The sequence below is a fragment of the Amphiura filiformis genome, chromosome 19 (genome assembly GCF_039555335.1).
Source record: "Amphiura filiformis chromosome 19, Afil_fr2py, whole genome shotgun sequence".
NCBI classification, from domain to species: domain Eukaryota; kingdom Metazoa; phylum Echinodermata; class Ophiuroidea; order Amphilepidida; family Amphiuridae; genus Amphiura; species Amphiura filiformis.
The window spans coordinates 17,464,503-17,484,253 of NC_092646.1; positions in this window are offsets into that span (position 1 = coordinate 17,464,503).

Here is a 19,751-nt window from a genome sequence, read left to right on the forward strand (position 1 = left end):
CGAAAGGCTAGCTTCGGGCGACGTCGCAGTAGATGCTGGTAGATGGAAGTATGAATACAACATCATCCAAGTGTATAAACTCTTATAATCTTTAGGTCCGTGAAGTACTAAAGTTTGTTAATGATGTTCTATATACGTCAGTGGAGAATTATGCTATGCCACCTCATCCGCAATAGGCATTATGGTACAATGTCATTGAACACTCGGACGAGTATCCCGAATCAAAGGTCTTTTGACAGCAATGGTTGAGTACACATTCTCTAAACGCTGGATAAATAGACAGATTTGCACTACAGGCCTTTAGTTCAGGCCAGGCACACAGAATATTTTGTTTACTCCCAACAAGCATTACAAATGCAGGCGTTAAACATGTTTAACGCCAATCGCCAATACTTTGTAATTAAGAATCATATATATAGGCGACACATATTTGGCATTTTGAACACTTTATCGGAGAATGTGCCTATAGTTGATATCAGAGCCTTCAGCAACCATCACACAGGTATTTCATATCTTTAAACTTGGCAGCAAAAATATCTGTGACATTATTTCCAGCTTGAAAACTTTCTTTGAAAAAGAAAATGTGGAGGGAAATCCCAGTTTGTTTTAGAAGGTCCAAAGGTCCCGTAAACGTGTTATAGTAGGGTTTATATTAGGATAGTTTGCACTAAATAATATTTTATTATTTCCGTGATTAAACTATGTACATTATCACTGTACAATTAACTCATTCTTTCAATACTTGAATCTGACCAAAATACAGTTGTTTCACCAAGTACGAACGTCACAGCACTTACCGCTGCGAATGCCGATGGTACGCCGTTAACTACACCCGACGAGAAACAAACGATATCGGATACCGGTCAAGTGACAATATCTTACGGCCAAACAGCTTCTGACGATTTCCATGACGAAAAAGATTTGATAGAAATAGTTTAATGTTTATATAGACATATGCTATACACAATGCGTCTGCGCAAATCAGATTAAAAATCAGTGCTTTACCGTTCGTTAACTCTTTTGTTAAAGTTTAAAGTCAGTCTACGGTGGCTCAAAAGGGTCTCGACGGATTGACGAATTACCGAGATAAACTACGAGTTATACGACTTCTTTTTGGGTCAGTCCATGTCAAAACAGACTGAGTGTACACCCACCCTCTTGGATTATGCTCTCCTTTGGCTCAGGGGTACCTTTCATGGACCCCTAGGTGAGGTCACAAGAAAAAAATTCAAATTCAATTTCGTTTCCGAATGGCGGGCCATCTAAGTTTGGCGACCGTGACCAAAATTGGGAATTTAAGGTGTCCAAATGACAAAGCGCTCTCTTTGAGAGGCATTTTCTTCTTAATTAAATCAGTTGTGACCCTCTTTTTGAATGTGGTCACTCACTGGCTGTGTCTGAAATGCCTAATGCCAAAAAAGATTGATTTCGGAATTTCGTTGGGATTTCAGAGGGGTCAAAATCAGCACTTCATACTGTTCAATCAAATTATCTTTGATTTTGAAGGACCCATGATAATGCCACAGTGCACTTATAGGTCCTAATTATGTTCAGAATGGATTAACCATGTGCCAATGTCTATGAGCAATTAAAAAAAAGAGACATTTCTAGACCCCCTACAGAATTTTAGGCCCCCCTAAAGTGGTTCAGCCACAAATGGCGCTTAAAATCTGCAAATTTTGACACCTAATAACTTTAGGTGTACACCAGATATGAATTTCTAGTCTTTTGCATCTGAAAGAATGTAGTCTAATGTTACTAGGAACATAAGATTTGTTTTGTATTTTTTGTGTTTTGATACTTTCAAAAGGTCATTGACCTATGAACATTTTTCGTCATAGCGCCCTCCTGAAAGGTCTGACACATAACAAACTATACATTTTGGAATCCTCATGACCATACGAGTAATTTGATATATTACTTGACATAATTGGGAGCATTCTGAAAATTTGACCCACATAACCTGTACTTTGCATGTGCATCGTTGCCAGGAAGTGCATTTTTGACCCCCTTAAAAATCCATACAGAGGATTAGAAAGTAGTTTTTTCTTATTACTTGACTCAAGAGCAACTTGAAATATCAGGATAAATAATACAAATGGCTATAAAGTGATCAAAAATATTTAAAAATATATACTAAAATTGGCATTTTGTACCGTATCCTGTATGCATGGTATGTTAGGCAAAAATGACTATTTTTGAAAGCGTCAACTTAATACTAAAACACAAAAATACAAAACAAATCTTATGTTCCTAGTAACATTAAACTACATTCTTTCAGATGCAAAAGACTAGAAATTCATATCTGGTGTACACCTAAAGTTATTAGGGGTCAAAATTTGCCGACTTTAAGTGCCATTTGTGGCTGAACCACTTTAGGGGTGGCCTAAAATTCTGTAGGGTCTAGAAATTTCTTTTTTTTTAATTGCTCATAGACATTGGCATATGGTTAATCCATTCTGAACATAATTAGGACCTATAAGTGCACTGTGACATTATCATGGGTCCTTCAAAATCAAGATAATTTGATTGAACAGTACGAAGTGCTGATTTTGACCCCCTCTGAAATCCCAACGAAATTCCGAAATCTATCTTTTTTTTTTTTAGGTATTTCAGACACAGCCAGTGAGTGACCACATTCAAAAAGAGGATCACAACTGATTCAATTAAGAAGAAAGTGCCCCTCAAAGAGAGCACTTTGTCATTTGGACCCCTTAAATTCACAATTTTGGTCGAGGTCGCCAAACTTTGATTGCCCGCCATTCGCAAACGAAATTTTTTTCTTGTGACCTCACCTAGGGATCCATGAAAGGTACCCCTGAGCCAAAGGAGAGCAAAATCCAAGAGGGTGGGTGTACACTCAATCTGTTTCGACATGGACTGACCCTTTTATATTTGTCCGTTGAGTTATCGAATGTGTCGTGTTTTATAACTTGCCATAGATAACTCGTCAAGCTGTCAGCCTCTATGTTTGTGGCCTTTAAGAGACCCCTTTCCTATCACATTTCCGGTAGGACTGGAAGTTTTTTGATAACCAAAACCAAGACAATCACTGTCACTCAATAGTCTGCAATACAGCTGTATAATATGTAAATAAGTTGCAATATATAATATCACTGATCAGTTGCTACTGTTACTGATTCCTTTTATATAGCCCAAACAAAAACACTCCTAGAGTGTATAAAAATATGTCGCGTGTTTGAGGTGTTAGTGTTGGTTTAAATCAAGTTTCGGAATCGTTGCGCTCACAGAAAGGAATCATTCTGTTTTATATGAATGGTGGTACTATAGTATAAGTTTGCAAGTTTCATGGAATGATTACTTAAAGTTGTTATGTGTTTATACCAAATACATGTATATTTCCACGCAAGTCATTTAAAAAACAGTACTCTTTGTATATGTTGTGTTTCGTAAAGTTAATCTTAACTCTGAAATTATAAAAACTTTTGGGCCTAATACCTTATAAATCGTTGTTCTAAAGTATATAAAAGTATACATATTTAGAATAGCAAAGACTTGATGAAACTGAATGGGTCAAATTTGGGCAAAATTGCTCAGTTCTGGAGACACAAAAAACATTTTTTGATCCATACTTTTGAGCAACATAACAAAACAAATTATACAGTATTTTCTTAAAATAAACTTTCGATAAACTTTAGGCTTTTTTATGATTTATTTGAGCATTGAGCATTTTCCGACCATTGTTGGTGAAAATTTCTCAAATTTGGACAAAGCAGTTATCGTGATTATGAGGCGCAAAAGTTTCTATAATTCCAGGGTTCAGACCAACCTTCACGTATAGAAATAATATGTTATCATACTTAATGTACTTGGTGTAGAAGGGAACAGCTATTCATGCCGTATAAAAAATATAGCTTTTACATTTTGTTACTTTTTAAAAAGCTTTTGTATATGATACCCGGGGGCCACTTATGTATGTTGTAAGCATCCGCGTGAAAGAAAACGCGGATTTAGGGTGGTTTTGAAAAGCAAAACAAGGATCCATGCGGATCCGCGATTAGGGTCTCATAACACTCATTACTAGAAGAAGGGATGTTTCCTTTAAGGATGATCCCTGCAAGGTAGTTTTTTAAGTGACCCAATTAACGGCTTTAGTGGTGACAAATTTATCAAGTTATTCGGCACAAAAGAGTGGTTTCCGAGAGATTTTACAAACTAGAATATCTGAATGACCCTCATACCGACACACGCAATGTCTATCCTTGTTTAGGGGCAAAGTCAAACCAAATCCACGCTTGTGGTGCTTTTAAATTGTTTTTTATAACTGCATTTGAAATAATTGATTTTGTCAAAAAAAAACATTTCACTTATTTCTCCATCGACCAATAACTTGGAACTCGGTCCTCAGCAGGGCTCAACTTTTACACACGCCCGCAAGCCAATGGCGTGTACTTTTGCTGTCGGGCGTGTAGCTTTCTAAAAGTACACGCCGACTGGCGTGTGGAATTTCGATGCTCATATTTGGCAATTTAGCCTTAAACTGTCCATTTTTGCTCTCTGTATGCATGCTAATTTGCTCTACTTTTGCACCAAAAGCTCCCTTCAACATTTTAGCAAACATTTTCGCATTAATTTGTCGCCAAAAGGTGCTGGATTCACCCCCCTCCATATCAAAAATAAATCCACGCCAACACCAATGAAGAACAAATCACAAGCAGGACTCATATCTAAATTGTTACATTAAAATTAATATCGTCTATCGTCTTCTTTTTCGCATTTATTAGAGTTTATTAGAGTTACACGCCCGACTGGCCAGTGCCAAAAAAGTTAAGGTCGGACCCTGCTTATCAGCACTCTATAGACACTTTTATGTTATTCTGCCATATGTGAATACGTATACGTATTTTACATTAAGACTGAAGGGAACAGGTTAATATACTACAGGTAATATGTTACATTTTATATTTGTTTTTATCATAAATATTGCATCGGATATTAGACATGTGATAGATGTTTCCTCGCGTATAACGTGATATTATTGTTTTTATGGAAATTTCTTGTACGTAGAAGTGAAACTTCTCTTTCTCATAATTGTGTCCTGAATTAATTAAATACTTCTGTTATATATAATATTCTGCCATTCTGATAGAAATGTGTTTTTTGACTGTAAACCTTGCTATATATGTGACTGGACACCGCGAATCAGCCGTAAAGTCGGCCCCGGTCAATTTTGTTTTATTTCGTGTTTAGAATATACCGTATTGTTTGTAATAAACGCTCCCCCTCTAATAAACGACCCCTCCAATATTTCAGTGAAAAATTGATAAAAATGCATATCATATCGTGGGAGTAAGCTTAAAACTGGTGCATCAGTCATGTCAGTCATGCAGTGCTGATCGCTAAATTTCATGGACAACTATTATGACTCAAACTTCCATCCATTTCATTGCCTAATTATGGTAGAATTTCACCAGATTATTGCTTGATGATGCACTTACGGGTGTAATTTTGTTGTATTTACCACAAAAATATCATTTTCCACTCGACTTCTATGGGCGGCGCCATGGAAATAGCATTAAAATAGCATTAGTATAGTTGTAAATCCCTCCTTTCTACAGGAGTACCATCGGGAAATTGAACCAGATTTTTAAGGTTTTTCATTGACAATTCACTTCCAATAAATGCCCCCTTTTGGAAAAATGCAACGCCCTCGGGGCGTTTATTACAAACAATACGGTATATATCATAAGCTTTAAAATGATATAACATTTGACTTCAATCGATAGAATCGGGTTATTGTTTGTTTAACTCTGTTCCTTCAACAAAATTGTACCTTTTTTCTGTTCTACATGTGTCTCTTTTTCCACATTTCTGGTAATAAATATCAAACATTGATAATTGGCGGTCATTTCAAATCATCCCCAAGTCAACGAGCTTCATGAATGTCCTCTCATTGTTAATTGTTGGTTATATTACATATAGACAAAATACAATGCTTTGTTATCCACCACTTGAACAGGATTTAGCCAACGCAAACAAAGACAAGAACTATTTAATGATTCTATAGAAATAGGTAGAAGATTATTATCCTCTTCAGCAATAGGATTATTGATTGGTTTAAACAGTATTTGATGAGATATTTGTCGCACCAAATTGAGGTACCCATGAATACGACCTTCACGCACATTTTACACTATAACTCAGAATACAATTTGCCGACTTTACGGCTCATTCGTAGTATCCAGTCACATATCTCAATTGAATATTCAATCAAAAATATTGAATTGTAAATCGAATTAGGGACAATCGTTTTCAGGATTTGTTAATCAAGAGGAGTGATTCGCAATCTTTAAGCGATTAAAGCTAGGGGCAAATCTTTTTCGATTGAATTTTAAGTAGAAAGGATTGATTTTCATTGTTCTTCAAATTTTTGAAGGCTGATTGAAAAAATGTTGCAAATATCAATTAAAAAAATGCATATGTTTGAAATCTCATTCCAGACATATGCAACTCGTGTCATTTGGCAGTACATTAGGAGTAGCACATTGGGTACTGAAATAGTAAGAGTCAACCCACAACATTATGCATTTCATTGGTTTATTATCACATTTTGTCATCAGTATAAAGGATTGAATTGCAGTAAATAAAATCAAATTCAAACTAAATTATTATCATATTACATATAAAAGAAGATATTATATTAATTATTGACATTGCCACGTTACTGGATATAAGTCCTAAATCGTTTTTGCTTGCAACCAGTGGTAGCTGGTGCTACTTCCCTAAAAACGGCTGGCAAAGTCGAAGCGAAAATGGAGATTTTTGGGATTTTCTACTTATCTACTGACCAGGACTCTTTTTCGTACCCTTAAACACTTTTGCAAGTTTGTGCGTACCTACAAACACAAGTGCGTACCCATACACACTTGCGCATGCTCGTACGTACCCATTAACACTTGCAAACGCAATTTTTTTTTTTTTTTAATCTGACTTTGCTTTTTACACTTTCGCTTCCGCTTTTGCCATTTTCTACTTTATACACTAAGCCTTACCACAATGGCCTTACATCACTACTGACTGAAAAGGCTCATTAATATGTAGTTTTTGCCAATATTTTTGCTAAAAATACATGCATAAAATAATGTTCAGGGAACTTCTAATGTATTGTATAGTCTATCCGCCCTCTAATTTGCATAATTGCTAACAATAGCACACATCTGCTTATTAATTTAACTATCGAAATGATCCAAATCTCGACCACTCTAAGTCATATTAAAGGAGGCTACCCCGATTTCATCAATAGGCTACATCGATTTTTCTCCTTATGGTTACAATGCCGGACGCATCAATTTACAATAAGCCAAATAATTAAGGTACCAGTTACGTTCACACTCTGTATATCCTAAATAAAGGCAGGTATGTTATAATTGGTACCAACAGCCAATAGCTGCATCTTTTAGCTTGAATTTAAGACCTCATTCGTTGCAATTGCTCAAGAAATAAAGACACGACGATCAAAAAACCCAAGGATGATTCAAATTTAAGGGGGTACTAACACCCCTGGCCAATTTTGTGCCTATTTGTGCATTTTTCTCAAAAATTATAGCGCATAAGGTGATAAGTAAGATGAATATTATAGGGGCAAGGGCTACAACTACTGCACTGAAAATTCAGCAACTCACGGCAAGTAGTTATTGATTTATTGATCAAATATTGGTTTCCCCTCATTTTTGACTGTAACTCCAGAACTGTTGTCTGTGTTGAAATAAAATTTCCAGTCAGTGCAGTAGTTGTAGTCCTTGCCCCTATAATATACATATCTTATTTGTCACAAATGTGCTATCATTTTTGAGAAAAATGCAAAAATAGGCACAAAATTTGGCAGGGGTGTAGTACCCCCTTAAAAGTTGCAATTTGCCACATTGATTTGTACACAAAGCATAAGTGAGCAAGAGAACTAGCGCCGTGCTTTCATTGATTAGCACGAAAAACTAGCGTCGTGCTTTCATTGATTAGAACACAAAAGTGCAACTTTTTATTTCATATCTTCATTATGTTTTGGATCACTGTTTCTTTAATTCTCAACCAATTTTAAGAACTAAGGTCTTAAATCAGAGCTAAAGAGTACAGGCACCGGCTATTTGTTTTAATTTTGACACATTTGTCTTTATTTAGGATATACAGGGGTAAACACAACTGCTACCTTAATTATTTAGCTTACTGTATTTAAACAAGCTTTTTAACATACGAGTATATTAAAACAATGATAACAAAGTGTGAGATACCGCTTTGTACAATACACACTTTGAAATATTTTATTCAACTTGAGTAAAAAAAGGTCATAACTCAACAAAATGAGTAAAACATTACTCAAATTGAGTAAATAATTCCCAACATTGAGCTCATTTTAATAGATATTACCCTCAATGTTGAGTAAATTTTATTAATATGAGCTCAATGTTGAGTAATTTTCTACTCAGATGTTGAATTGTGACCTTTTTAAATTAAAACTATTTTACATGACATCTCCATGTACATAATACAATAATATAATAAAATTTTAGAATTTTATAATAAGACATGTTTAACCAAAGTGGCGTCCTGCATTTGTAATATATTCAAATTATTACAAATACTAGCAGGAAGATTATCCCAGAGTTTAACTGCTCTCATTTGGATAGTACGCTTACCAGCATTATTATTCCAAAATGGTTCAGATATCACTTTTGATATGACATTCATACTTTATACTTTTATATTTTGTTATTTGACGTGGCGCAGTTCTGCGCCGATGCGCTTTATCGAACATTGTTACTGCGCATTGCAAGTCGGTGTGACGTCAAATGACGAGTTCTCATGTGTACTCGCAAAGGCTTATGGGATTTACCGAAAAGGTCAATTACAAAACATTCATTAAAAAAGTCCTAATATTTCTCATAATCAATGAGGTAAAAGATTGATATCAAAATCTTAATGTCCACAAATTAAAAATGGAGATGAGCCTGCTGATCGGATCATCCTCCTTTAAAACAAACTTTACATAACCGTTAAAGACAACTTGCAATTTTAGGCAATACTCAAAATCTCTATGTTTCAACTTGACATTAAAGCAATAATGTGTGATTTGCATAAAGAATAGATTCCTATTTAAATTTTTGTTTTTATTGGTCACATTATCCCCTTTTAATTTCGAGCCAAACAAATGAGGTATAACGAAGAAAATTGCGATTTCATTCCAGCGCCTGCGTGTACTACGCTCACCGATCAACGTGTGTACACATATTAAAGCTGACATCCACGGGACAAGTTAACAAGCACTTGATCGGTGAACTATGAATAAAACCGGGTCTCCCCGGTTTTAATAGAAAAAGTTCAATTTTACTGTCATTAAAGCACTTCAGGCTTAGTCTTTTACGTGGTATTTTAGTACACCACTGGGCATTATAATTATGCAAAAAGTAGAAATCCGAGTAAAATTGAGGGCGTCGCTATGACGCAACTCACACTTTTGGCTTTAAGTGAATAATGACCACTGATGTGAAATAATGACAATTAATACCGATTATTACATGTTTTGAACAGCTGCATGAAACAAACGATAAAAATAATCCAATGAGAGCCGGAAAGATTTCCTTAAAGTCCCATTCAGTGATCCCAGCGCAAATGTAAAAAAAATTAAAAATGTTTGTAAATTGCATAAAAGTGAAGGATAAATCATTCAAATTATCATTTGGTATTAATTTTTTTGAAATTATTTTTTATATTTTGCAAAAAACGAAGAAAACAGTGCTTTGACAAAGTTGAAGCCCCATTCAAATACATGTAGCTAATTTATATACTGTCAGTATTTAAATTACAGATTCATGTAAAATGCCTCATAAATACAGGGCTTTCGGCTGAACCACTCGCAGGCTTTGTTGGCACATATCTGACAATGAAAAAGGTACCAAAATCTGAATTTTTATGATTTTTGCGATAGTCAGGATGAGCAAATCACTAAATGGGCCTTTAAATTGATAATGAATACAAAGTAATAGGATTTTACTGCAACTTTTTTTAAAATAATTTACCCATACTGTTGTAGGAATCATTAAGTGTCATTATCGATCTCATTTTTTTATGTTGAAAACACCTTGTCATGTATTTTATACATTAACTTATCTTAGATAATTCTTGGATAATGTATAAAAAATACAGAAAATAATAATGCCTAACTTAATACACAACGAGCAAATGCAAGTCACATTGATATCAAAAACCATTGTATTTAGATATATTACTGAGAAAATATTTTAAAGAAGACACTTATTATCAGCTTAAAGGGGCATTTCGTGATCCAAAGTTCATCCCTCACTTTTCTCTTATGCATTCATTCGTTCATTCATTCATTCGTTTATTTCCATATATAAAAATATACCGGTACAACTACATCAAAAATATATCAATTACAATAAAGTACAAAAGAAAGACAATATGGCGGAAAAGGCAGGAAGGCCAATAAGGCCTGAGAATTGCCTTTCCCTGACGAAAAAAACAACAACAAAGATTATGAAATCAACAAATATAAATAAAAATGACTAACAGACATGACAAGTTACAGTGCTCGAGAATGGCCTAATTGTACTTAGAGATAAGATTTTGTTTAAGGGGGTACTACACCCCTAGCCAATTTTGTGCCTATTTTTGCATAAATTATAGCACATTGGTGACAAATAAGATATGTATATTATAGGGGCAAGGACTACAACTACTGTACTGAAAATTCAGCAACTCAAGGCAAATAGTTATTGATTTATTGATCAAATATTGGTTTACCCCCATTTTTGACTGTAACTCCACAACTGTTGTCTGTGCTGAAATAAAATTTCCAGTGCAGTAGTTGTCGTCCTTGCCCCTATAATATACATATCTTACTTGTCCCCAATGTGTTATAATTTTTGAGAAAAATGCAAAAAATAGGCACAACATTGGGCAGGGGTGTAGTACCACCTTAAGCTGTTTGCGGAAATGTTTTATGGAATTTGAGTTTTTAATTTTTTTATCTAGATAGTTCCAAAGCATGGGCCCGCTCGTTCGAATGGAATGGTCGGAAAAAACTCTTTTATTTTTTGTTAACTGGAGATCATTATTTCGTCTTGTCTGGTAGTCATCGATGTCAGAACGTTTTGTAAAGAACTCATTAAATGAATTGTCTCGAGACAGCAGGAAAGCACAACAACGCAAAGAATAGACTCCGCATTGCCCCCACGATCATGAGGACCATTTAATACACATAAGCTTATTTATAATAATTTCACAATCTCATAGAAATTAAAGACTATATTGAGATAATAACAGATTTCATATCAATTAAACAAATTATATACATTGAGATAATTAATTGCAGCAAGCATTTGGAATTATTGATTATCTTCATATAAATCAATAAATACACGAATTATTGGAAAAATGTGTACAAGCCAACCATACAGGCTGGACAAACAAAAGTTGACTTCTGAATCACATTAAACCAAATTTCATCTTAAGCAAATCTTAAGCATATCTTAAACAGATACATCTTTGGATCAAACAGAGGATTGGATTGAAAACAGCATTTTTAACCGCAATTAAATAATTAGAAATCTCCAAAAGAATAAACAATGCCAACACTAGCAAACAAACATTTTGTATTCAGCAAGATCTGGCATCAATGCTTAAACCATTTACTGATATATAATATATTAAATCCACTGTTATTTACAACCAAGTAAATAAAGATACTCCAAATAAGTAACAAAGCATTTATAACCCTGGTATAAAAACGCAGTAGAAAGGGAGGAAAGCATGAAGGCAACCAATAGCCCACTATAAAACGCAGTAGAAAGTGGAGACAATCTACTGACGAGATTCTTCAGGTTTTGAAGAAACTCCACCACCCTCAATAAAAACGCAGTAGAAAGTGGAGACAATCTACTGACGAGATTCTTCAGGTTTTGAAGAAACTCCACCACCCTCTATAAAAACGCAGTAGAAAGTGGAGACAATCTACTGACGAGATTCTTCAGGTTTTGAAGAAACTCCATACAAAGCAATCAATAGCCCAATAAAACCAACAAATACCATAAAACGCAGTAGAAAGTGGAGACAATCTACTGACGATATTCTTCAGGTTTTGAAGAAACTCCATACAAAGCTTTCAATAGCCCAATAAAACCATTCAATACCATAAAACGCAGTAGAAAGTGGAGACAATCTACTGACGAGATTCTTCAGGTTTTGAAGAAACTCCATTCAAAGCAATCAATAGCCCAATAAAACCAACCAATACCATAAAACGCAGTAGAAAGTGGAGACAATCTACTGACGAGATTCTTCAGGATTTGAAGAAACTCCATACAAAGCATTCGATAGCCCAATAAAACCAATCAATACCATAAAACGCAGTAGAAAGTGGAGAAAATCTACTGACGAGATTCTTCAGGTTTTGAAGAAACTCCACCACCCTCTATAAAACGCAGTAGAAAGTGGAGACAATCTACTGACGAGATTCTTCAGGTTTTGAAGAAACTCCACCACCCTCTATAAAAACGCAGTAGAAAGTGGAGACAATCTACTGGCGAGATTCTTCAGGTTTTGAAGAAACTCCATACAAAGCATTCAATAGCCCAATAAAACCAATCAATACCATAAAACGCAGTAGAAAGTGGAGACAATCTACTGACGAGATTCTTCAGGTTTCGAAGAAACTCCACCACCCTCTATAAAAACGCAGTAGAAAGTGGAGAAAATCTACTGACGAGATTCTTCAGGTTTTGAAGAAATTCCACCACCCTCTATAAAAACGCAGTAGAAAGTGGAGACAATCTACTGACGAGATTCTTCAGGTTTTGAAGAAACTCCATACAAAGCATTCATTCCCCTTCTATAAAATGCAGTAGAAAGTGGAGACAATCTACTAATGATATTCTTCAAGATTTGAAGAAATTCCATACAAAGCCTCTATTTTTAAGCATAAAGCAGCATAATTGGACATACCATTTTATTGGAGTATCTTTAACCATATTTAGTTAACTGATTCACCCTTCCAGCTTTTGGGAGGGTGGGTGGGATTTTTTGGTCCATCAAGATCGAAGGAACAATTGCAAGTGCATCACTAGGAGAACTATGGACATAACAAAGGAATGAAAAAATAAAACGGGAGACCTGAATGGCTGCACACCACTAAAGTGACAGCTGACTGGACAGAAAAACTGAGCTTGTTGCTATAACAACATAACAACAACCCCTAAATTAAAACTGAATTGACCAGGAGACCAAAAAACTTTAAGTGTACTTGAGAATGCTCAAGTGGGAATAAGAGGATAAGCCTCTACACCTAGATGCACATGACAGCTTAATGTCCCCTGCTGCTGAGACAATCTAGTTTTTAAAAGATTTGCAACTTTAAAAAACGGAATTAGGTAGCTCATGTATGGAATTCTTGTACATAAATACACCGAGTTCAAGAGAATACATATCTTCTATATTTAAAATGTTGTATTTGGCAAATAAAGGTCTGGTATGACTTCTATTATAACTGTTAGAAATTGTTCTTATTGCCCATTTTTGGAGTTTGGTCAGTTTATCTAAGTAAAGTTTACATGTATTCCCCCAGATTAGAATTCCATAATTGAGGTACGGCAAAATAAAAGTATACTATAGGGTAAGTAATATTCGATCAGGAATAAAGTGTTTTAATTTATCATGATACCAATATTTCTCGACACAGTTTTGGAAACGCAGTCAATATGACATTTCCAGGTGAGGTTTTCATCTATTAAGACACCTAAAAATGTGGTATCTTTCACTCGGTCCTGACGTGTGTTGTCTAGGACGATGTTTAAATCTTGCTGCACTTTGACTGATGTCATATGAGGCGTTCCTAATAACATATAATTTGTTTGCTCTAAACCAATTGCTTACTTCTTTCAATTCAGCATTCACGACATTCATTTGATTCTCAATATTTTCATGTGAGTAAAGGATAGTGGTATCATCAGCAAATAGTATAAAATCCAGAATATTACAGGTACTAGTGATATCATTAACATATAATATTTAAAAAAAGTGGACCTAATATTGACCCTTGCGGGACACCACATACAATATCTTTAAGCTGTGAGTCACACGTGTTGTAGGATACATATTGCTTTCTATTACTTAGATAATTTGTAAACCATTCCAATACCACACCACGAAATCCATAATGCTCTAATGTATGAAGAAGTATTTTATGGTCAATTGTATCAAACGCTCTTGATAAGTCTAAGAAAATTCCAATAGTTGCTTTATTTTTTTCCACTGCTGTATTAATTTTATCCACCAGCTGTAATATAGCCATATAGGTAGAGTGATTGGATCGAAATCCAAATTGTTTGTCATTAAGGATTTCGTGAGTATCTATGTAGTTAACACATTTATCAAATACAAGTCTTTCTAAAATCTTTGAAAAACATGGTAAAAGTGACACTGGTCTATAATTGGAGAAGACATCAGCGTCTTGTTTTTTGTATATTGGTATAACCTTAGCTATTTTTAGTTTTTCAGGAACAATACCTGTTGAGATTGACATATTAAATATGCTTGTAAGAGGTTTTACGATTTCCTTAGCTACTCTTTTTATAATGAAATTTCCTATGTTATCATTACCAGCACTTTTATTTTGGTTAAATTTATCAATAATTTTTATTATATCCATTTCCACAATATTGGTTTCATGTACATGCTACTAAATCTTGGATAATGAAGGTAATCATAATATTTTTTGTCGGAATCTTGAATACTGGATGCAAGTTCCGGGCCTACATTTACACAAAAAAATCATTAAATTGATTTGATATATTGTACATATGTTGCAATTACCATCCTTAAATTTATTCTGGGAAGATTTCTGCTTTCCTCGACCAAGAATATTATTTATTGTATTCCATATTTGCTTCATATCGCCAAATGTGTATTTACGTTCTGTTAGGGGATCTGCAATCCACCTTTGCACAATACTTTTTCTTTTGGTATTACATTGAGAATTTCCAAAAATCAAAATTAATTGATATCAGAAGAATATCGTATTCAATTTGAATTCAAATGCAATTTGGTGGGTATAATGTGATCTCAGGTCCCACGAAAAATATTATGCAAATGCAGGTGACCAAGTCCTTTCAGGTACAGTTAATCATGCAAAACTCGCAAAAGCAACATTGGAATCAAATTTTGGGAATAAGCTTTTTCGTCGATACTGATAAATGGCATAGAATCACAAGATGTTCCTTTAAGCATACTACATAATACATTATACTTTCTTTCATTATGTTGATAATACGTCTCAAAGCTTGCGACGATTTTTGAAATCAAAAGCAAAATGCACCCCCCCCCCCCAAAAGAAAATAAACTGACAAAATAATGCGAACCGCAAATCAAAAAGCGCGCATCAGCTTTTAAGACATATTTTGCCCTATTGCTATTGAAATATCAATAGTAAAAGTCAAAAGACCACGTATGATGATTATACCATATACATTATTATAAGACTACAATAAAATAAGTCAATGCTGAAAAAATACAATGGCTCCGTCTAAATTGTTTGATTACCTTAGCCAAATGGCATCTGGCTAAGGGTCTCTTTTTCTTAGATTTAATGATTCTTTCTTTGTTTCTTTCTTCTACCAATCGTATAATGAGCCATCGTAGCCATATTCGTTTGTCAATTTTGACCAAAAAATTGGTTATTATGACCATTGGGGGTGCCACAAATGTCATGCGAAAATGTCTGGCGCAAATGTCTTTGCAAGGTCATTATTGCCCAAAACGTGTTTTTTTGAAGCAGCGCCCGCAGGCGATGCTTCCCTATTTAATTTCACCGAAATGACTTGCATACGAGTAGGTGATATTCCTCAACTTTCGTTGATACACCATTCAAAATACATTACGATAATTGAGCTCATATGAGATCGAAAATTGTAGGTTAGGCGCAAGCACATTCTGTATTTTTATGAGTTTGTTTTGTATGGCTGTACATGACTGAGAAAGAGAATAAACATAGTTTGTCTTTTTAACAGTCTGTGCAAGGGTTGGCCGGTTTGTAGTATATATTAACAGTCTTAGTGGAGGTTAACTACGGTGAGACCACCAGATTTTGAAGGGGTAATACTATATTATTCAGCCGTGAATTCAAAGAGTTTGCACTATACTCTGATTAAAAACAAAACGACACGCCATTTTATAAAGTGCCTGTAGTGCCCTTACTCTTGATTTGCCAGATTACAATTGTATGTTTCCCTAAAAATATAATGGTATGTCTTTTATAACTTATGCAGATATTCCGAGTGACGTAATTTAGCATAGTGACATTCGTTTATGGTAAAAGCTTCAGGAAATGGTACATGGGTATATGCAGGGGGTTATTCCGTGAATTCAAAGAGTTTGCACTATTAATAACGAAACAACACGCCATTTTACAAAGTTACTTGTGTACTTAGTGAAACTTGAAAAAGCTTATCAACTATAGCGTGTCTTTTGTGTGTATAAATTTAGGAGCAAACTCTGATTTGCCCGATTACAAGTTTATGTTCCCTAAAAATATAATGGTATGTCTTTATAAGCTTGGGCAGATTTTTCTAGTTACGTAATGGACACAGTAACACTTGTTTTTTCCTTACTTTTCCTCCCAGCTACATACACTAGAATATATCATTAGATTTATAAAATTTACTTCGAGGACTGCTATATATCGAAAATGTGAAACATATCAAATTTTAATAATTTGTTATAAAATTTGTACCATATCGTGAATATCAAAAAATGAAAATTATTGATATCAGAAAGACATTCTTCGTATTCAGAATGCAATTCGATATGTCTGATGTGCTCTCATGTCCCACAAAAAATAGTGTCGAAACGCTCAAAACGCTCATTCCAGATCCCTTAAATGCAAGATGTGTGTATACCCTCACTTTGGAAATTAATGCTTATTTAGACTTCATTTTATAAGCCTATAGACGAATCCAAGTAGCCAAGTCATGGTCAGGATTTGGTCGGACATCTTTGGGTAGCCGCTAGCACCAACCTGGTGTTTTGAGCGTCCAATTGTGCAAATAAAAGCCGCCTAACACCTAGAGAAGATGCAAGGACGAGGAGGGTTAATAGAACTCCGATAATAGCTAATAATATATATAGGCCTAATGGAGATAATTCCGCAGGTAATCCCGTCGTATCTACATAGTCCTTTTGTTCGCAAGTACATCAATGCATAGATACCGCGTATAGTTAATCCGATTATGCCACTTCAATAGCGAATAGACCATGCTGTGTGTTTTGTCGAAGGGAACTGTATTGTGTTATTCTTTTGTCTACCTGTGTTTTCGCGGAAGGTGTAAAACGGGTGATGGAATGCAGTTTAAAATTTCCGCCAAGGCCGAATCATTTCACATTTTGAGTGCATTGTAGCCGACGGCTACCCAACTAAATGCTGCTAGTCAGGTGTAGGAATGCGTGTATTTGGATTCGTCTATACTTTAAATTATTTGGACCTTGCTTTCTACGCTCAATTTGTTTGACATGCATGTTAAATGTTTTATTGATGAATTTTTGACTATTTCTCGCAACAAAAATTGTTCACTTACATGACCTTTCGGCTTGCGGTCGATAAGCCTTTTTCAAACTGATGTTATTAATCTTGAAGTATTATTATTCTTTAAACATGTTTAAAATGTCATGAAAGAAAATTGTGTCTACATCTTATGAGCTAACATGCTTTCACATTTCAACACTTTTTGTTAGCGTCAATTCTAAACTGAGCTCAAAAAGAAACTTATAATTTTTACAACTTGTGAATCACAAGGTCATATCTTAAAATACTGTCAATCAAAATGAACCAAAATTACACATGATTACCTTAATACTCTACTCAAAACACATGTCAGTAACCAAACAGTTGTCCAACTGACACAACAGCAAAATGCACTGTCATGGGACAGCTTCCTGGACTTCCTTCACTTTCACAGCCCAACATTTGGCACCCAGGACAAAAAATCTGTGAGAATGCACAAAAGATCCTTTCACAGATGATAAAACAGTGCTGTTTTCTGCTTTTCATACACTTTTTTTCATAAAACAGGGATGGGCTGTGAATGTGGTCCAGGAAGCTGTCCAATGTCAGTGCATTTTGCTGTTGTGTCAGTTGGATAACTGCTTGGTTACTGACATGTGTTAAGAGTAGAGTATTGAAGTAAATCTGTGTGTAATTTTGGTTCACTTTGATGGACAGGATTTCAAGATATGACCTTGTGAAAAATTATAAGTTTCTTTTTGAGCTCAGTTTATTAAATTATGTGTTGTTCAATTTCACCGAATTTTAGTCCAAACAGTTAAAAGAGATTCATCGACACAACAGCGAGAAAGAAGTTGTATTTTAGAAGCCCTAGGTCCGACGATAGGCCTATAACAAGACTGTTCTGTCATGTCTTTGATCACGTTTTCAACTGACCAATTAAAATTTTGTGTCTTTGTAAAAAGTTAATTGTGTCTTAGTATCATAATTATTGATACAATATTTGTTCGAATTTGGGTGGTAAGATTGTGTCATTATTCCGTTTACTTTCGTTTTTTTAAACTTTTCTTTTCTCTTACTTTTAGGCTTACAATTAAATTACTCTGTTCCCATTTTTGAGATGTATTGCTTTAGTTTTACCCAATTGGAGGATATTACTTTAGGTGGTGGTGGTGGTGGTTACCACTTTTGATCAATTCTTTTGGACATTATAGGCCTACTTACGAAACGAAACACGTCGCGACCGTCGCGATGTTAATAGGCCTACCCGGGTAATCAATGAGAAAACACAGAGCTTTTTGCTGATATTAATATCCCAGTTTATATTACACGTATAAGCCTACATCTTTAAATCCCAAATTTTGTTGTGTGATCAGCCGAAATACATGCATGTATTGAATATAAACCTTGAAGTTTGCTGTGTTCTACTTTCGAAATTCCGGTTTGTCTATGTCACTTTCCACGTTTTTGCCGTTTTCTTATGACTTATCGTGTTTTGTCCGTTTTACCATGTTTTGTCGTTTTAAGAAGTTATACGCACTTTTTACACGTTTGTTTGATTGAAAACAACAACAGACACATTTTTTTGATATTTTATTCACTTTTGTCAATTATTTCAATTTTATTTATGAAACTCTGTTTTCCGTTTTCTACCTCCGATTCCATGAAATTCGTCCGTTTTCGGTATCACGGCATGGCTTTAAGGGATCGTTTAAATGAGCGTTTATTGCGTTTCGATAGTATTTTTTGTGGCACATGAGAGCACCTCAGACCTATCGAATTGTATTCTGAATACGAAGCATGTCTTTCTGATATCAAATAATTTTCATTTTTGAAAATCACAATATAATACAAATTTTATGACAAATTATAAAAATTTGATATTTTTCGAATTTTTGATATATAACAGTCCTCGAAGTAAATTATATAAATCTAATGATATATTCTTAAAGTGTATGTAGCAGGAGGAAAAGCCGACGGTCAATTGAAAATTTTGACCTTTCATATTGAAGATATGGATTTTTTCCCAAAAACACCTAATTTTTTTTGGTTTTTTGGGAAAAAAATTCATATCTTCAATACGAAAGGTCAAAATTTTCAATTGATCGTCGGCTTTTCAACCCACCTACATACACTTTAAGTATAAATCATCAGATTTATAAAGTTTACTTCAAGTACTGTTAAATATCAAAAATATCAATTTTAATGATTTGCCATAAAATGTGTA